The 11,564-nt window shown below is 44.0% G+C and overlaps 1 pseudogene; it reads right to left on the bottom strand.

Annotated features, from left to right (window-relative positions):
* Positions 1–2,241: 2,241 nt before the first annotated feature.
* Positions 2,242–11,561, bottom strand: LOC117442714 (uncharacterized; annotated as a pseudogene).
* Between the last annotated feature and the right edge of the window lie 3 nt (positions 11,562–11,564).

Raw genomic sequence — 11,564 nt, 5'->3', positions numbered from 1 at the left:
ATGACGTCATCCCGATAAACCCGATAAAAGTATTAATAGCCCCGTTAATATACAATATATTTTTTGGGTAAAAAAAAGAAAAAAATACTGCGGTGTGGGTGGATTGGGATGAGGGGCGTTTGTTTTATACTCGGCTCCTCCCGTTTTGCCAGTACTGTGGTATTAGTGGTTTAGGAAGAGGGGAGTTTTTCACAAATCCAGCGCTCCCTAACTCATGCCTGGCTGTGACGTAAATGGTGTGCGGCCGTGAAGCCAGGACAGTAAACAAACATGTCGTCGGTGGTATGGGACTATTTCAAAGTTTCAGAGTTAGATAGTTTGCTTGCTATTTGTATTAACAAATGCAATGCAGAAGTTCCACGAGGAGGGAAAAAGGCAACGAATAATACTTCCAACCTGAAACATCGCCATCGCTACGATGGTGTGTTAAAAGCCTACGAAGACGCCTGCGCTGCTAAACTAGCGGCAAATCCAAAGCCAGCTGCAAAGGCACCGGGGCTTTTACCTATCGACGAGGCTTTTGAAAAAGGCAATAACTTTATTTGGGAAAATAAATATGGTCACTTTGAAGAGTCAAAACTGTTCTTGGCTTTGTTTTGTTCATAGTAGTAATGCTCATGTCATTTGCTCACTACTAGTCCTTTTTACCACTAGGTGTGCAAAAACTACAGGTACATTTAATATATATATATATATATATATATTATATTATTATCGGTTATCGGTATCGGTCTTGAGAAGCAGGAAGTTATCGGTATCGGTTTAAAAAAAACAATATCGTGCATCCCTAAAAATAATGGAGAAGGGTATGCTAACTCACAGCTAGTTAGCAGCTACAAGGATTCCAAGGAACAGTAGGGCTGTGGACTGGGTAATACATCTACAAGTGGTAGTCCTACCTGGAACTCTCTGGGTGCAAAGTCTAAGAGTAAATCATTTCCATGGGATTTGGGAGGACGGTTAACAGGCAGAGCCCAGCGCTCTGAAATCTGTGATGCGACCGGCTGGCCTGCATTGTTATCACCCAGGAAGAGCGCCTCTTCAACCTCTATTCATACTAGGAAACAGCAGTGGACAGCTGCTAAAGGGAGAATTAGAAACAATCCTCCTAAACCACCAAGTGTGCCAATCCAGAACAGATACGCTCCGCTGACCAAGAACCGGAGATCTCTTTCTGATGACCTGGACAACCTGTCCTCTTCACATGGCAGGGTAAGGACCAATAGCTACTCCAAAAGTAAAAGGCTAGAGGGAAAGCTAACGACTGGGCCTGAAACTCTGAATGTGGGTGACTCTGCTGTAAGAGATGTAAAAGGTCTGTGTAATAAGAACACCAAAGTACTCTGTTTTCCCAAGGATGTGGTCTCTAATAATAATAATACATTTTATTTATTTATTTATTTGCGTAAACAAAACTCAAAGTGCTACAAAATTAAAAATTAAAAAGGGTGAAACAAAACAATAAAAAAAACAATTAAAACATAATAAAAGCTGTGACATTCATGCCCACATGGCATAATGTGGGGGATTTAAAAATCTAGTTAAAGGCTATTCTAAAAAGATGCGTTTTTAGGCCTTTTTTGAAAGCCTCCACAGTCTGTGGTGTCCTCAGCTGGCTTGGGAGGGCATTCCACAATCTCGGAGCAGCGGAGCAGAAGGCTCGGTCTCCCATGGTCTTCAGTTTTGTCCTTGGTGGGATGAGGAGGTTTGCCTTTACTGAACGTAGGTTCCTCGTGGAGGTTTGTGGGGTGAGCAATTCCTTGATGTAGGAGGGAGCATTTCCATATATGCACTGATGAGTGAAGAGGGTGATTTTGTAGTCAATCCTGAGTGAGACCGGGAGCCAGTGCAGTGATTTGAGGATGGGTGTGATGTGTTCGTACTTCCGCACTCTCATCAGGATCCTAGCAGCTGTGTTTTGGATGTATTGCAGCTTCTGGATGTTCTTGCTAGGAATCCCAATGAGAAGTGCGTTACAGTAGTCCAGCCTGGAGGAGACAAAGGCGTGGACAAGCTTTTCAGCATCTGGCAGACTGAGTGTGGGGCGGAGTTTCGCAATATTTCTCAGGTGGTAGAAAGAGGTCTTGCATATTTGCTTGATGTGGGCCTCAAAGGTCAGGTGAGGATCCATTTTAACTCCCAGATTGGTAACCGTTGTTGAGTGGAATGTTCTGACCGGAGAAGGTGATGCTGGTGATGGCAGATGAACAGACCTGATGTGGAGTGCCAATAAGAATGGCTTCAGTCTTGGAGCTGTTTAGCTGGAGGAAGTTGTGCTTCATCCACACCTTTATCTCCTCCAGGCATCTGGTTATTGTGGATGATGGCAGAGGTGCAGAGGGGGTTGGGTTTGCTCTGATGTAGAGTTGTGTGTCATCAGCATAGCAATGGAAAGATATTCCATGCCGGCTGATGACACGACCAATGACCACATTTCACCATATGTATATGGTGAAAAGGGTGGGGCCAAGGACTGATCCTTGGGGGACACCGCAAGTCACAGAGTGAGTTCTTGATTTAGCCGCTCCCAAGGTGACGTGCTCAGTCCTCCCGGTGAGATAGGAGGTGAACCAGTTTAAGGCAGAGTCAGAGAGTCCAATTGTAGTGTGAAGACGGTGGAGTAGGATGTCATGGTCGACGGTATCAAATGCTGCAGTTAGATCCAGGAGGATGAGGAGAGATGGAGATCCGGTGTCAGCTGTCATCAGCAGGCCATTGGTCACCCTGACTAAGGCAGTTTCTGTACTGTGGCCCTGGCGGAAACCAGACTGGAATTTTTCAAAGAGTTTATTCAGTGTTAGATGTTCCTGGATCTGAATGGCAACTACTTTCTCCAGTACCTTGGATAGGAATGGCAGGTTGGAGATGGGTCTGTAATTGGCTAGGACTTCAGGGTCTAAAGTGGGTTTTTTGAGGAGTGGTTTGATGACAGCAGCTTTTAATGGTGGTGGAACATGACCAGACTGGATGGACTGGTTTATCACTGAAGTGATCAGCGGACTTATGGCATCAATGTTCGATTTAACCAAAGCTGTGGGAAAGGGGTCCAGGGCACAGGTGGAGGGTTTCATCTTTTTGATGATGGCCTCAACTTCATGCTGCGAGATGTTAGTGAAGCAGCAAAGAGGCTGGGTCGGTCCAGGCTGGGGGTTGACGGTCAGGACTAGCAGAGCAACGGAGTTTGTGAGGAGAGAGCGGATGGTCTCTACCTTTTTCCTGAAAAATGTGATGAAATTATCACACTGCTCCTCTGTGGTGTCTTTGTGTAGCGGAGTCTGAGATTTGAGGAGATGGTTTATGGTGGAAAAAAGTAGCTTGGAGTTGCCAGGGCTATTGTTGATGATGGCGGAGTAGAATTTTGACCGTGTGTCTCTGAGGGACTTTGCGTAGGCATTTTGGTGGTCCCGGTATGCCTGTCTGTGAACAGAGAGGCCTGAAGCCTTGAAGCGCCGCTCAAGGACACGCCCCGCTGTCTTCATTTTCCTCAGCTCGCAGGTGTACCAGGGGGCTGACCGTGAGAAAGTGACTGTTCTAGTTTTGACAGGGGCGTGGAGATCCAGGAGACTGCTCAGAGATGTATTGTAAAAATCCACAGATTCATTTACTGATGTAGGAGTTATTGTGGAGAGATGCTGGAGATCCGAGGTCATGGTGTCCGGGTTGATGTTTTTCAGATTTCTGAAACGGATTTGACGCTTGGGTTTGGTGTGGGGTAGCAGCAGTGGCAGCTCCATTGAAATGGCATTGTGATCCGACACACCTAGATCGTAAACTGATAGTTTACTAATGGGGGCAGAGTTTGTGATTACAAGGTCCAGTGTGTGTCCCCTAGTGTGTGTGGGGACATCAACATGTTGTGTTAGGTTGAGGCAGTCCAGAAGGTGTAGGAACTCGGCTGCATAGTGACAGGAGCGGGTGTCAACGTGAATATTGATGTCTCCTAGTATTATAATGTTGGCGGAGGTAGCGCAGAGTGTACTGAGAAGATCGTGGATCTCTGGGATGAAGGCAGAGTTGGGTTTGGGTGGCCGGTAGATGAGAAGTATTGTCAGTGAGAGGGGGGGGTTTACTTTTAAATCCAAGGCATTCAAATGATAGTACAGGCAGAGGCAGAGGCAGGGTGGACAGTTCAAGTTATTTTCTGTGTATTATTGCTAATCCGCCACCACGACCAGTGCTGCGAGATTTTTCCAGGTAGCTGTAGCCAGGGGAACAGGCTTCATTTAGGGCAGAGTAAACCTCTGGCTGTTGCCACGTTTCTGTGAGGCACATAAAGTCTATTCCCTTGTCCATGATGTGGTCTTGTATGAATGCCGATTTGTTTGTAAGGGATTGTGCATTAAATAGTTCTATTTTGACTGTAGATGAAATGCTGGGTTTCTGTAGGGTCCGCAGTAAACTATGATCCACTCCCCGTTTTCCGCACAGCTCAGTGTGTAGCAGTCTCGCGGTATTTCCCATGCAATTTACACCGAGACCGTCATCACTGTGATGACGCGGCAGACGTGCGACAGTGGTCCAGATGGAAGGAATGGATGATCCAGGCGGGCACGGTCGGTTGTAAACAAACTTTCTCCGAGAGCCTCTGTGGATGTAACGAGGTCGGCATAGTATTCCAAGTTGTTTGATGGCTGAGATGCACGTTGGAGTTTTGTAGTTGTTGAGAATCAGCAGTTGCGGGATGGAATACTTTGACATCATGCCGTTGGCCGCAGGTTCTCGCCTAGAGCTAGCCGTTAGCCATAGACAGAGATTGAAGACTGTTTGGTAGAATGATATGTTGACCCATAGCATGGCAGGAGGAGAGGAAGCTGGGAGAAGCAGTCTGTGTCAAAGCAGGTTAGTCAGCAGGCTGTTCGAAGGCTAACTGTGGAGGCAGCTGTCCTAGCCGGCTAGCTGTGGAGGCAGCTTCACTAGGGCTAACCACACCGGGATAGCTGAAAGGCTGTCCGGGAGATACTTCACAGTAGCAATGGTAGAGGAAGGGATACAGTCAGCTAAATATAAAAGTTAGTCGTTGAAAGTTAACAACAACAACAAATTAAACTGGAGCTAGCGAGGAGAAAGCGGCGAACAAGTAGCGCCAGCGTCCATCTTCTCTCTCAGGTGGGGTAGGTAATTTCTGACTTGGCTGAGAAGATCCTGCATATTGGGGCTGAACATCCGACTCTGAAGAATGTGGTACTACACATTGGAACAAATGATGTTGTGAAACAACAGTCAGAAGTGCTGAAAGAAAACTTTAAATGTTTTTTGGAAACTGCCAGCTCTCTAAATGCAGAGGTGTTCATCAATGGCCCTCTACCGCCATTCAGAAGAGGAGTGGAGAGATTCAGCAGATTGTTTGCACTGAACACCTGGCTTTGAACTGTCTGTACTGACCATTCTGTCCATTTTATTGACAATTTTAACTTTTTCTGGGATCGCAGACATCTTTTCAAGGCAAATGGAGTTTGCCTGAACAAGTCAGGAGTGCAATTGTTTATCTCCAACATATTCAACTGCCTGCTTCATCAATCTGTTCCCCTCTGCCAAGGACAAGTGGCAGGAGAAATCAAAACAGGAGAAAGACACTGCCCCCCCCCCCTGTTAATGCCTTTGAGGATACTCCGTTCACCCTTTCACCCTCGCCCATCCTCCTGGAGATCGTTGAACACATGAAGGAGAAACAGAGGGTTGGCACCGATTCCTTCCTGGAGTTCAAAGACCAAACTAAGGCGATACGCAGGGCTGGCAGCATGTCCTTTACCCCCGCTCCTCAACGACGCCCACCAAAATCACCGCAGAAACACGCACCATCTCCCCCGTCTTCATCACCGTGCCTACGTCAACCACCTCCCCTCCCTTCAAGAAAGCATCTGCAGTCTCCGAAGCCTGATAAGGATGTGTGTGTACAAAACGCAACAAACTCTTTCTGATATGTGCTGGGTCCAGGCTCAAGGGCGTATGGCACTCTCAACTCTTTCCAGGACATGCCGGGGACCTGCCTGCCTATAGCTTTGGCAATATCTGTCTTGATAGGTAATAGATTAACCCTCTGAAGTCGGTGGACTTGCCGGCGCGTCCAGGTGCGCATCATTTTACGTGATTAATCATATATCTTCGATTATAAGGAGTAGAAACATGATTCAGATATCCGCGGAATCGCTGGAAGGGTAGCTTTCCAGCAGTATCTCCTGTGAGACTGTAACCAGGGCACAGCAGCCAATATGGCCGCTCAAAGCAGCTTGACTTTACACTGTGTGGGATTGGTGGATTCGTGTGTCCGTCAAGGACATCTCAGCCGGCAGACATCATGGTCTGAAATGACCAATGGACATCGAGAAATCACTAAGGACCTACCCACCAAGTAAAAAAAACATAAACCATGTGTCTCCCCTCAGTTTACGTCAGTGTGGGGAGAGAGAGAGAGAGAGAGAGAGAGAGAGAGAGAGAGAGAGAGAGAGAGAGAGAGAGAGAGAGAGAGAGAGAGAGAGAGAGAGAGAGAGAGAGAGAGAGAGAGAGAGAGAGAGAGAAAATGGCTAAAAAAAGTTGCCGACTTCACTCGAGATTTTTTTCGCTAGCAGCAGTGAAGATGGAGCCTCAGATGTTCAGAACCTGAAGTCTTCGGCTCTTCTGAAGAAGAAGAACACAAAGACAACAACAAGGATCCATTTGGACATGGGTAAGTGTAAATATTACAGTAATAGTGTACTGGCAATGTGTGGGGAATACCGCGAAAATGAACAATAGGTTTATTGATATATATTTGTTATCGATAGTCATGAACTTTTTCTTGGGACAAAATAGACTCCATTAGCAAACGTTTACTCTGTGTTAACGTTATTTTGGTGTGTAAAGTGAGATTACATGTGTAGATGATTAAATTAATCATGTATTCTACCCACAATGGAGACATTTACAGTGACATGTTTTTGCCATCGATTATTTTATCATACTGTTCTGTACAGATGAGACTGTCATAGATTTATTTATGTGTGCCTGTTATTATTTTACCGTCCTGTACAGATGAGACTTTGTCATAGATTTATTTATGTGTGCCTGTTATTATCTTACCGTCCTGTACAGATGAGACTTTGTAATCAGATGTAGCCTATGTGTGTCTGTGATTTTATACTGAATGTAAAGTAACTGGAAATACCTGTGTGCGTGTGCGTGTGCGAGATCGAGAGAGACTCCTTTTCCAACCTCCCAAACTTTCTTTTTATGTGTGCATTGTTATTTGTGCTTGAGCAACATTTTACTTGAACTTTATTTCAATGAAATTAGTTGTAATTATTGTCCTACATTTGTATTTGTTTTACAGAGATGTTTCACAGCTGTCTGGGCCTAGTGGCCCACAGGCAGCGTTTATCCAGCAGCATCCATCTGTGCCGGCCCCCAGGTCAAGATCTACTGTGGCTCAAGGGCCTTCACTAGAGCCATCACCACCAAGGACCAGCAGACCAGCATCACTACAGCAGCCTCCACCTCCATCTGCGGCTGCCACCAGGTCAAGATACACCTCAGCACAAAGGCTCCACCACAGCCATCACCTTCAACCCAGCCAGCAAGGAGGTCTCGTATAGCACTTGTACACCCCACCTACACAGCAGCCCATGCACCATCACCCCCACAGCAGCCAGACCCACTGTCTTGGAAGACAGACAAAGACCTTGACACTGTCTTGACATTTATAATGAATAGTTGGTTAAAAGTTCTGATGTTCAATAATGTAAATAGTTAGATTTTCCAGTTTCTTATATTTATATAAATAGTTGGTTGAAAAAAACATATTTATAATAAATTGTTGGTTGAAAAAAAAAGGTTGAATGCTCAATTTGTATTTTTACACATCACATGTAATATGAAGTCATTATTCAGTCTTAATGTATCTCAGTCCCTGCTGTGGTGAAAGTAGAGTGATAAACACTTGTTTTACTCAAAATTCAAATTAATTTTTTTTCATTTTAGACATGAATTACACATTTATATACAGTGTAATTCAAATATTTCACTGCTTTTGTGATCCTAAGACTTTGGTAACCAAATCTAAAACACCAAAACATTTCGATCACATGAGTAAATTTGTGTTTTCACAAGAGTTTTGAAGATTTTCCGAAAATCGGATTTAACATTTTAAGCTACTTATCTCATTAACAGTGCTCTAAGGTGAGTAATTTTCATATATAGCAATACCAGAGATTGTCCTGAACATTTTGATATTTAACACATGGGGTGCCATGTGAGAAGAAATACATTTAAAAAGGGGATTTAAGAAAACATCAACAATTCGAGAAAATACCCTTGGACTCCAGAGGGTTAAGAGCGGTGAATCATTTTAGAAACAGGAAGCGCTCAAACGTTTGTGTGAGTTTATCTAATTTAGCAGTGATTCCATGTCAGCCACAGCTTGTTACAAAAAACATGACTGATAGTGTGTTTAACAAACTTAAACTAGCTTTATTAAATGTCAGGTCTTTGGCAGGAAAAACATTTTTAATCAATGATTTTATCACTGAGCACAATCTCGATTTTATGTTTTTAACGGAAACTTGGATTGAACAAAATAACAGTGCAGCTGTTGTTATCGAATCAACCCCTTCCAACTGTAGTTTTATGAGTCAGGAAATAATGCATAAGAAAGAGGGTGGAGTTGCTATTCTGTTCAATGATTCCCTTCAATGCAGGAAGACATCATATGGAAACTTTGATTATTTTGAATATGTAGCCCTTCAGCTGAAATGCTCCTCTCGAGCTCTGTTCCTAAATATCTATAGACCACCCAAATACTGTGGAAGCTTTTTTGATGACTTTACTGAACTGCTGTCTATAGTGTGTATTGACTTTGACCGTCTAGTCATTGTTGGTGATTTTAACATCCATGTTGACAACCCCCAGGACAGAGGGGCAAAATAACTGTTTTGTGTTCTTGATAGCTATGGACTGACTCAGCATGTGACGGAGCCCTTTAAAAGTGTGGCCATTTAAAAAGTGAGTGCCATTTAAAAAAAGAGTTAACACTTTTCACATTTTACCTTTTTCTGTTCCACTTTTGTCTTCTTCGTCTTTATTCTGCTCAGAAGCTAAAGTCACAACGTCCACCTGGTTTTGGGATGATGATGAATCAGGAAGCAGTCCTTTCCTCTGATCTTTGACAGAAAAACAAAACATTAAGATTTCATTATGGGCCATTTTAATCTCAATTTAGAGATTGTTAAAGACTTCAAATGAACAAAGAATAATTCAATACCGGCATTGACTTACCAACTCTGTTTATTCCACTCCTCCACTGGCTGCCATACATTGTAGACCTTCTGATTTGATCAAGAATGGAAGAAGGCTCCTCTGCAGGTATGGGCCGGCTTTTCTGCTTGGCTGGCAAGACCATCATCGGACCCACTCTAGATGATGTTCCCACACTAACACAAACCAGCACAATGCATGTTAATTCAGTTACCCAGCCATCATCACGTCTAAAACCTATGCCAAAACAGGTGTCACAATTGATTATTATGACGACATCTATTCTGCAGCCAATATTCATCATACAAGTTTCTACAAGCTCCCCACCTGTACTGGTCTTCAGTCCACTCCTCCAGAGGGGTTCACGCTCTTCTGGCTTCACAAACCCTCGAGGCCTAAACTTGCCAGGGCTGCTGGGCTTACTGGGAGTTTGCTCAACTCCAATTGGTCTTTTGCATTGCCCACATACGTAGTCATTACCATCAGCGGACTGCCATCTGATAAATAAAAAACATTCAGCACCAATACTTTGTTTTTTGTGTGTAATTTGACATATTTTAGACTAGATCTCACTTACCTTCCATTCACAAAAGTGCACGCCTTGGTTGTTGCATCTGTGCTATTTATTGGCACAGCATTCAGGTGACATGTGATGTAGAGCTATGAGAAAAACAGGTGTTGGGAAACATGCACACACAATCATGTTTGAGGCAATTTAATAGAGCCTCACCTCCCCTCTGTCCTCATTATAAAATCTGAAGGCATCAATGGACATGTGGAGCTTGTCATCCTGTGTCCTGGCTAAGAATTGAGACCTGGAGCCTGGAAGCTGAGAGTCAACAAAGCACCTATGATGAGGAAAAACAAAAAGAGCAACACTAAATTAGCACTCATTGACTACTATAACCAGAGTTTACATTACCCACAATGCAACAACCCCGCTAACATTTCTATAGCCTATAGGCAAGTTCTGGAAGTAGTTCTTTAGAGTCAGAACTGCACAAATCTGACCTGTGCATTTGCCAATAGTGGCACAGAAAGGAAGAACTAGAATAAAGATTAAAAGCAACCTGTAGCTAGCCTTAGCTAACTTGAAGACAACACTAAAGGAATGATCTTTTATTAACCTGTCACTCGAGTCAGCATTGCTCGTGTCTGAATTAAACCACTTGAAGAGCCTTATACATTAAACAGCTCCCTCTAGGGTCAGAAAAACACGTTACTAAAAATACATTACTTTTTGCCATTTAGCAATTTGCAGCCTTACCCATTTTCAATGAAGGCATGCCTGGGGCTGGAGTGCATGTCAGGGCTCAGTGTAGCCACGCAGCTGCTCACAAACACTCGGAGCTCCACGTGATGCCGGATTCTGACCGAGGCCTCGATGCTGATGGGCTCACCGAGATGAAACACATTAGAGCCTCTTTTGTACTGCCAGTCACCTGCACACGGACAGACAAAAGTACTAAGTGCAAATAGAGACATGACAACTCATAACATGAGATCATTCACAAAACCCACTTGTCATGATTCTCATGTTAAACTGCAACATTTCCACTGCATCCTGGGTCGACATGAAGGGGATCCAGGTAGGCATGAGTGAAGAACTGGACAAACTGTACTTCCTAAGAAACAGAAAACATGCATTTAAAAAAAGACAGCCATCATTCAAAGATTTTTACAATGTGAGCTTTAAAAACAAAGAGACAAAGACCTTTCGTAATGACATTCAATTGGAATTACAGCCTCCTCCATTCGAACAACACCATATGGAGAAGCCTCAGGAGAGTATATGAGGAGGTTTGTGTAGATCAGAGAGTCCTCAGTTACCTGTGGAGATTAGACGTGTTTAAAAACTAGAAGCTATAATGAATAATATTTGAAATGAAATATATTTAAAGTTACCCAGTGTCTGGTGCCGCACTCCACAAGTCCAACACTGATACTGTACTCATCTGCTGAAGACGCTGTAGCTCTGCAGTACTGGTTGTTGGTCTCTATTCCAAGGCGTATCTCGTCACCATCAACAGGAGCTCCAACCGCAAACATATCAGCTTTGATAACAATCTCCAAGGAGTCTGGATGACAGGTCACTCTGATGGTATTCACCTGCTGCGGTTCCTCAGCCGGAGACTTCTGCTGCTGCTGCCCGATTTCTGACCTGCCTGTGTTCGCAAGGCTCTGAAACGAAGCATCTTGTGTGGGCAGAAAAGCAAAAGAGGAGCTAACACAGAGTCCTACAAGGAGGATAACCTGAAAATGAAAGGCCTCCATAAGTGAAACTGATAACAGGAAGCTGCTCTCTGTTTTCCTGACTGACTCACAGTAGGCCTATGGTT

The sequence above is a fragment of the Pseudochaenichthys georgianus genome, unplaced genomic scaffold (genome assembly GCF_902827115.2).
Source record: "Pseudochaenichthys georgianus unplaced genomic scaffold, fPseGeo1.2 scaffold_458_arrow_ctg1, whole genome shotgun sequence".
Lineage (NCBI taxonomy): Eukaryota > Metazoa > Chordata > Actinopteri > Perciformes > Channichthyidae > Pseudochaenichthys > Pseudochaenichthys georgianus.
Note: the sequence above shows the minus strand (reverse complement) of the source record. Positions and strands in the feature narration are given on the sequence as shown.